This window comes from Rhagoletis pomonella, unplaced genomic scaffold (assembly GCF_013731165.1).
Source record: "Rhagoletis pomonella isolate Grant_MI unplaced genomic scaffold, Rhpom_1.0 Rhpom_scaffold_00009, whole genome shotgun sequence".
NCBI classification, from domain to species: Eukaryota; Metazoa; Arthropoda; class Insecta; order Diptera; family Tephritidae; genus Rhagoletis; species Rhagoletis pomonella.
Genome location: NW_023458563.1, coordinates 999,512 through 1,006,980, shown reverse-complemented (window position 1 = coordinate 1,006,980; position 7,469 = coordinate 999,512). Strand labels below are relative to the sequence as shown.

The 7,469-nt window shown below is 37.9% G+C and overlaps 1 protein-coding gene across 1 annotated transcript in view; it reads left to right on the top strand.

The window, feature by feature from the left end:
* The window catches only part of LOC118745538 (ATP synthase subunit beta, mitochondrial), a 55,256-nt gene that overhangs the window by 46,008 nt on the left and 1,779 nt on the right, over nucleotides 1–7,469 (top strand). The gene's annotated exons all lie outside the window — the stretch shown is intronic.

Here is a 7,469-nt window from a genome sequence, read left to right as displayed (position 1 = left end):
TTAAAATCTATATATATTCAAATACTTCGCTGTTTACTTCCATATTTTTACAAATATAAGGTTATTTGCTTACACCGCTTTCTATTTTTTAGTCTGTTCCAATAGCAGTCCGGTTTACAGGATTTAGTCAGAACTTAAAGGAAGTCGTTCATATTGACATAAAACCTGTGGGAACACTTTTGAGAGAGTATCTCAAGAATGATAGAATACAAGGTTGCGCTGTCCCGGGCGTTGACATTTGTGTACCACAAGTAAACAAAGAATGGAGCGAAAAGAATAACGAGTTGAAATTGCCAAAGCAGTTCACTTTACAGCGAAAAAGGTGTTTTAATTTTGCTAAATCTGAAAATATTGCATTTTTCACCTAATCTATTAGAGAACAGTGAACATTTTAGTGCACTCCATTGCTTTGCAATTAAGGCTGCTGCAGAAAACTGCAGCAGCATCTCTGCGGGATTGATTAGTTAACTTGCTAATGGAGGCTGCCTGGAGCAGAAACAAAATCATTGTGAGGAAATGCTGTTAATATAATAATAGAGAAACATTTCGGGAACGGCTTTGCCGTGCCCTATGTACACAAAATTCAGCGATTCGTCCCAGCGCTACACTTGCATCTACGCTTCTTGCATCTTGACGGCTGTCGAAGCACTTGATTGTATTAGTTTTTACGCAGTCCTCATCTCAAAAATCACTCACAAATGCAAATTAACACAATTTTAACTGATTTTTCACTTATAAGAGAAATTTCTCTTTCGCCGATTTGTAAACAAAGGTTTATTTACAAGTTACCACACCTGTCAAAATCGGCAAAACGAAAGTAGCGGTACCACTGACGGCGCCACCTTTGTTCGCTGCATCGTGAGAGTAGCTGAGCAACTGTTCCTAGCCAGAAGTTACAGGATTTAGTCCGGAGTTTTTTTTCCTGTAAGTTCATGAAAAGTGTCAAACGATCAGCTGATTTGCATGTGCAAACAAAAACAAAAAACGGTGAAAGCAAAGAACCTTATATTTGTAAAAAAAATGGAAGTAAACAGCGAAATGTTTGAATATGTATAGATTTTAATAATTATTTAGTGGTATTTCAGCCAAATCAGTGTTGTACAAATGACATGTAAATAAACCGACTGACGCACTTCTGCATCTGTTCTACTTTTACTCTCACTTGAGAGAGTAAAATTGTAGGAACAGACTATTTGTTTGGACATGCAAATCAGCAGATCGTTTGACACTTTTCATGAACTTACAGAAAAAAAAACCCGAACTAAATCCTGTAACCTCTGACTAGGAACAATTCCTCATTTATAGCCCAGTTATGCATACTTGCACTGCTATACCATTTTCACGTAAAAATATAAACCCAACAGAATTCTACATGCTAAGAGCTATGCGTTGGGTAACCGCTTACACGCAAAGCCCATTTAACAGATTCTTATGTGACAACCCGCAAGCAGCGCTAAGGCTATCTGCACACTTGTCGTCCAATCATAGTTGCGTTATCATCTCGCCCTGAAATTTTGAGCCGAGCACATGCATTTCAAAGGAGATCTGCACACTGGTCGTTATCGGCTAGTTATCGGCAAATCGTAAAAGATGCAGAAACGGATAAGTACGGCACTGTCGTTTGCTAATCGTTGTGCACGCATTGTTTGTTTACATTTTATGGGGAAAATTAGTGAAAAAGTTAGTATTTGCATTAAAATTGCATAAAAATTAGTATTTTTTGCATAAAATCTGTGGAAATTATTAAAAGGTGGATAATTGCATTAAAATTTCAATAAATGTGAGCCTTTAACTATAACATATGACAAAACGCATTTCAGGAAAAGAAAAGAAAAGATATTACTGAAAAATGATGTTTAGAATTGTTGCACAGTCCATATTTTAAAAATTTAAAGTTTTTGTAAATATTTCGCGAAAATATCAACCAGAAAAACAGAAAATACCTGCTCCAAGTGAATTTTTAGACGCCAAATGAATTGAAATATCACGACCGAGTGTCATGTAATCGTTGCATCGTGATTGTGACGATGAAGCAACTATGATTGGACGACCAATGTGCAGAAAGCCTGTTAAATGCAAGGAGTCGAAGACGTCGGTAACGATGTTTAACCGCAGATTAGTGTTAACCAGACATTGAGTAACCGGCCTTAAGTATGCATAACTGGGCTATTACTCTCTCATAAGTGTTCCCACTTACAGGTTTTATGTCAATAGGAACGACTTCCTTTACGTTCTGACTAAGGGCCGGTTACTTAATGTCTGGTTAACACTAATCTGCGGTTAAACATAGTTATCGACGTTGCCGACTCCCTCTTGTATGCATGAAGTCGAAGACGTCGATAACGATGTTTAACCGCAGGTTAGTGTTAACCAGACATTAAGGGCCGGTTGTTCAATGTCTGATTAGCACAAATTGGTGGTAGAACCTCCGGTTAAGTACAACGACTGCTTTATCGATCACATGTTACATGCATGATGTCGAAATCGTCGATAGTGTAGTGGTAGTGATAACCAGACATTGAACAACCGGCCCTAAATAACCGGCCCGAAATCCCATTAAACGGAATGCAATTGGAACAAACTAAGGGCCGGTTACTCAATGTCTGGTTAACACTAATCTCCGTTTAAACATCATTATCGACGTGTTCGGCTCAATGCATGTAACATGGAGTCGGTAACGTCGATAACGATGTTTTACCTTACCCTTAGGGCCGGTTGTTCAATGTCTGGTTATCACTACTTGCCGGTTAAACATCATTGTCGCCGATTTCGACATCATGCTATAACATGTGTTCGATAAAGCAGTCGTTGTATCTAACCGGAGCTTCTACCTCCGATTTTTGCTAATCAGACATTGAACAACCGGCCCTTAGGGCCGTTTGCACCATGTCTAGTTAATTCTAACTCCCAGTTAAACATCTTTATCGACGTTATCGACACCCATCATATAACATGTGATCGATAAAGCAGTTAACGTGCTTAACTGAAGGATGTACCTCCAGTTAGCGTTAACTAGACATGGTGCAAACGGCCCTTAATATTAATATCGTGTTTCGATACGAGTATTGTTTTTCGTGAATTGCGCTTGGTTCAAAAGTATCGATACCAAAATTACGTGGTAACGATCGAAAAGTATCGAGTATGTACTTGTACTTACTTGTATCGTTTCATCCCTGCACGAACGTGAAGGAGACGTTAGTTTGTGAAGGATATTAGATCTTTCTGCCAGCATCAACCAATAATTTTACTTATTGGAAGCACATGCTATATTCGGTTTATACATCGACATTAAATGCGGCGTTTAAAGAAGGTATGACATAGCACACTATCTTCAAAAGTGAATTGAAATTTTGGGATTGAAATTATGGGCAATAAATATGCAGGGAGTTTTAATTTACCCTTCATTAAAAGCTGGAGCAAGTTTTTGTTATAATTTGCTGAAAAAACCTATGGCAAAGTCTCCCTCGCCCATATTACATGCTAAGAAATAGTTTTTCGCATTTTCTGACACGTGTAATTTTGAGTTTTGCAACCTTTGAAGATTGTGTGCGATATATGTATAAACCATGTGATGTACTGACTTGTCGGGGTTTTGTAAAGCAAAAATTTATGTTGAAATAGGGGGATACGGGTTGACTTTAGTGTGCATCGACATGTGTGTGTTTTAACAACACTAACGAATTTGGGTGGGCTTTAGATTGGTAACCCCCGAACACAGCATTAATGAAAATATGGGAGGTAGAGTGGGGTCTAATAGTTACCTGGGGTGGGCTTTAGATTGGTAACCCCGGGGTACAGCATTAAGGAAAATATGGGAGGTAGAGGGGGGTCTAACAGTTCCCTGTATGAAGTTTCAAAGCGCGCAACCTTATACTTTTTAAGGAATTTGTTATTAAAGTTTGTAATTTTAACCAACTTGTATGGCACTATTTTACAATATATAATGCACTTTCCAGTAAATTTACAGGTTATTTACATTCAATATATGCGCAGTTAGAGTGTGCATGTTCAAACCAATAAATAATTTTAGTATATTGCAGCTTTTTTATCAAAAATTGATTGTTGTTTAATTTTATGAGAGTACATGCAGAATATGTGCAAATGGCAGCAGGACTGTGTTGCCATATCTACAAAACCAAGAGTGGAAAGCAAGACCAAAGAAAATACGATTAAAAGGAAAATACGATAAGGTTCTTTTGTTCAGATAAAAATAAATAGTAGGGGGCTTGGGGTCATATTCCCCTCTTCCGGCAACACAGAAAGGAGAATTCTACGTAGTGAGGGTTATAATCCCTAAGTGCGGCCGAAGGCCGCCTACGCAGAAAGGTGTTCAGCCCCTGATCCCCCTACTATTTATTTTAATCTGAACAAAATAACCTTATCGTATTTTCCTTTTAATCGTATTTTCTTTTGGTCTTGCTTTCCACTCTTGGTTTTAGATATGGCAACACAGTCCTGCTGCCATTTGCACATATTCTGCATGTACTCTCATAAAATTAAACAACAATCAATTTTTGATAAAAAATCTGTAATATACTTAAAGTATTTATTTGCTTGAACGTGCACACTCTTACTGCGCATATATTGAGTGTAAATAACGTGTAAAATTAGTGGAAAGTGCATTATATATTGTGAAATAGTCCCATACAAGTTGGAGAAAATTACAAACTTTAATAACAAATTTCTTAAAAACTATAAGGTTCCGCGCTTTAAAACTTTACATAGAACTCCCTCTTCCCCCCTCCTTAATTCCGTACTCGGGGGGTTACCATTCTAAAATTTTCCCGGCTGACCCGATCCAAAAAAAAATTGCAAACACTTGTAGCCAAGGGTCACTAATTTATTTACAAATTGGGTTAGAAATATGCCCTTTTTTGTAAAATTCGGAAATTAGAGTAAATTTATCACTCCTATTCTCCTTAAAGCAGCCACTTCACCAATTAATTCTCTAGTGTAGGGTAAACCCCTAAAAAAGGTCCGGAAAAGTCGGGAGGGGTACCAAACGACGCGTTTCGGCCCCCCTATTAATAATCTGGAGGGGGAAGGCTAATATTATTAACCATTTAAAAGTTATAAACAAAAAACTTTTGTTAAATTTCGTTGTTTTCTATGAGCAATTACCACGTCAAAAATGCACTAAATCACCAGTTTCCACGGGTACTGTTTAGTAAGTGGCCCACCTGTTTCGGGGTATTGCGTCCAAAGGGGTGACCCGATCCAAAAAAAAATTGCAAACACTTGTAGCCAAGGGTCACTAATTTATTTACAAATTGGGTTTGAAATATGCCCTTTTTTGTAAAATTTGGAAATTAGGGTACATTTATCACTCCTATTCTCCTTAAAACAGCCACTTCACCAATTCATTTTTGTATTCCCCTTCACTTTACACTTTACTCGATTAGTTATAACTTGATTAATATTAACCAATTAATCAAAATTCATTAAATAAAAACACCTTCAAAATCACGCGTCTGACTTTGGTTGCACATGCAAATTAAATGGCGGAGTTCAGCTGTCAAACTCCGAAATATGCAAAAGAATGAGAGACAAAAGAAGATATACAAAAGAGGATATAACCCAGTCAGCATTAAAAATATACAAAGGTGTTCTCTGCAAAAGGTGTTCAGCTCCTTTTCTTCGCAAAACAGAAAGGAGAATTCTACTGCCTGAGGGTTATAATCCCTAAGTTCGGCCGAAGACCGCCTACGCAGAAAGGTGTTCAGCCCCCTTTCTTTGGCAACACAGAAGAGAATTCTACGTAGTGCGGGTTATAATCCCTAAGTGCGGCCGAAGGCCGCCTACGCAGAAATGTGTTCTCTGCAAAAGGTGTTCAGTCCCCTTTCTTTGGCAACACAGAAGAGAATTCTACGTAGTGAGGGTTATAATCCCTAAGTGCGGCCGAAGGCTGCCTACGCAAAAAGAAGTTCTGCGCTAAAATACTATCATATTACACGGTGCAGCGAACAAAGGTGGCGCCGTCAGTGGTACCGCTACTTTGGTTGTGCCGATTTTGAGAGTTGTGGTAACTTGTAAATAAACCTTTGTTTACAAATCAGCGAAAAAGAAATTTGAATTAGAAGTGAAAAATCAGTTTAAATTATGTTAATTTGCAATTTGTGAGTGATTTTTGAGTTGAAGACTGCGTAAAATCTAATAAAAAGAAGTGCTGTGTTAAATTGCGACAGGCATCAAGATGCAAGATGCGTAGATGCAAGTGTAGTTCTTGGACGAATCGCTGCATTTTGTGTACATAGGGCACGGCAAAGCCGTTCCGGAAATGGTTCTTTATCATTACAATAACAGCATTTCCTCGCAATGATTTTGCTTCCGCTCCAAGCAGCCTCCATTAGCAAGTTAACTAATCAATCCCGCTGAGATGCTGCCGCAGTTTTCTGCAGCAACCTTAATTGCAAAGCAATAGAGTGCACTAAAACGTTTGCTGAAGCAGCCTCAATTGCAAGGCAATGGAGTGCACTAAAATGTTACCTATTCTCTAATAGATTAGGTAAAAATGCAATATTTTCGCATTTAGCAAAATTAAAACACGTTTTTCGCTGTAAGGTGAACTGTTTTGGCAGTTTCAACTCGTTCTTCTTTTCGCTCTATTCTTTGTTTACTTGTGGTACACAAATGTCAACGCGCAGGACGGCGCAATCTTGTATTCTATCATTCTTGATCATATTACTATAACTACAACATTCTGTCTGACTATCTGTCGCTTTTTTCTTAATTTCACAATATTTTTAGTTAATTTTTTTCCCTAAATGTTTTTTTTAGTTAACTTTTTTTTAGTTAATTTTTTTTTCAAATCGCCTGATAACCAACTTGGGATAATTTCTTTTATTTAAAAATCCCACGGTTTTCGTTAGTTGGGTTATATTCCACTTCAAACTGCTCAGTTTGCCTCGGAAAATGCCGTTTTTACCCCATTTTCAAACGGTTCCCTAGGGGTCTGTGGGAGGTCCCCAAGGGGGGTGGGGCTTTTCGTAAAGTGGCGACTGCCCCCTTTCGGATGAGGGGGATTTGGGGGGCCACGCACCCTCCCCCCCGCCCACCATCCCAAAAACGATGGGCCAATAACTAAACATTTCCCGTTTCCACTTTTAAAACACTATAAAAACGTCTTTGGTTATTATTTTATGCAAACCGAATCATTTATTCACTTTTATTTTATATATTTCGTTAATAAAACAGAGTAAAAAAACTTTGCGCCTGCCAAAATTATAACCTCAAATCGCTGGTATTGCCACTTTATTTCACATTTCAGTTGCGTTATTATACTCAGTTTACACTACACACTTCTTTTTTTACCTTCACCTAAATAAGATATTCTAACCAAAATATAATAGCACACTTCTTTTTTTTTTTTTTTACCTTCACCTAAATAAGATATGCTAACCAAAATATAATAGCAAATTTCGCCATTCCCACGACAGCCGGTTCTACGTACCGGAATGACTCGGGTTTCA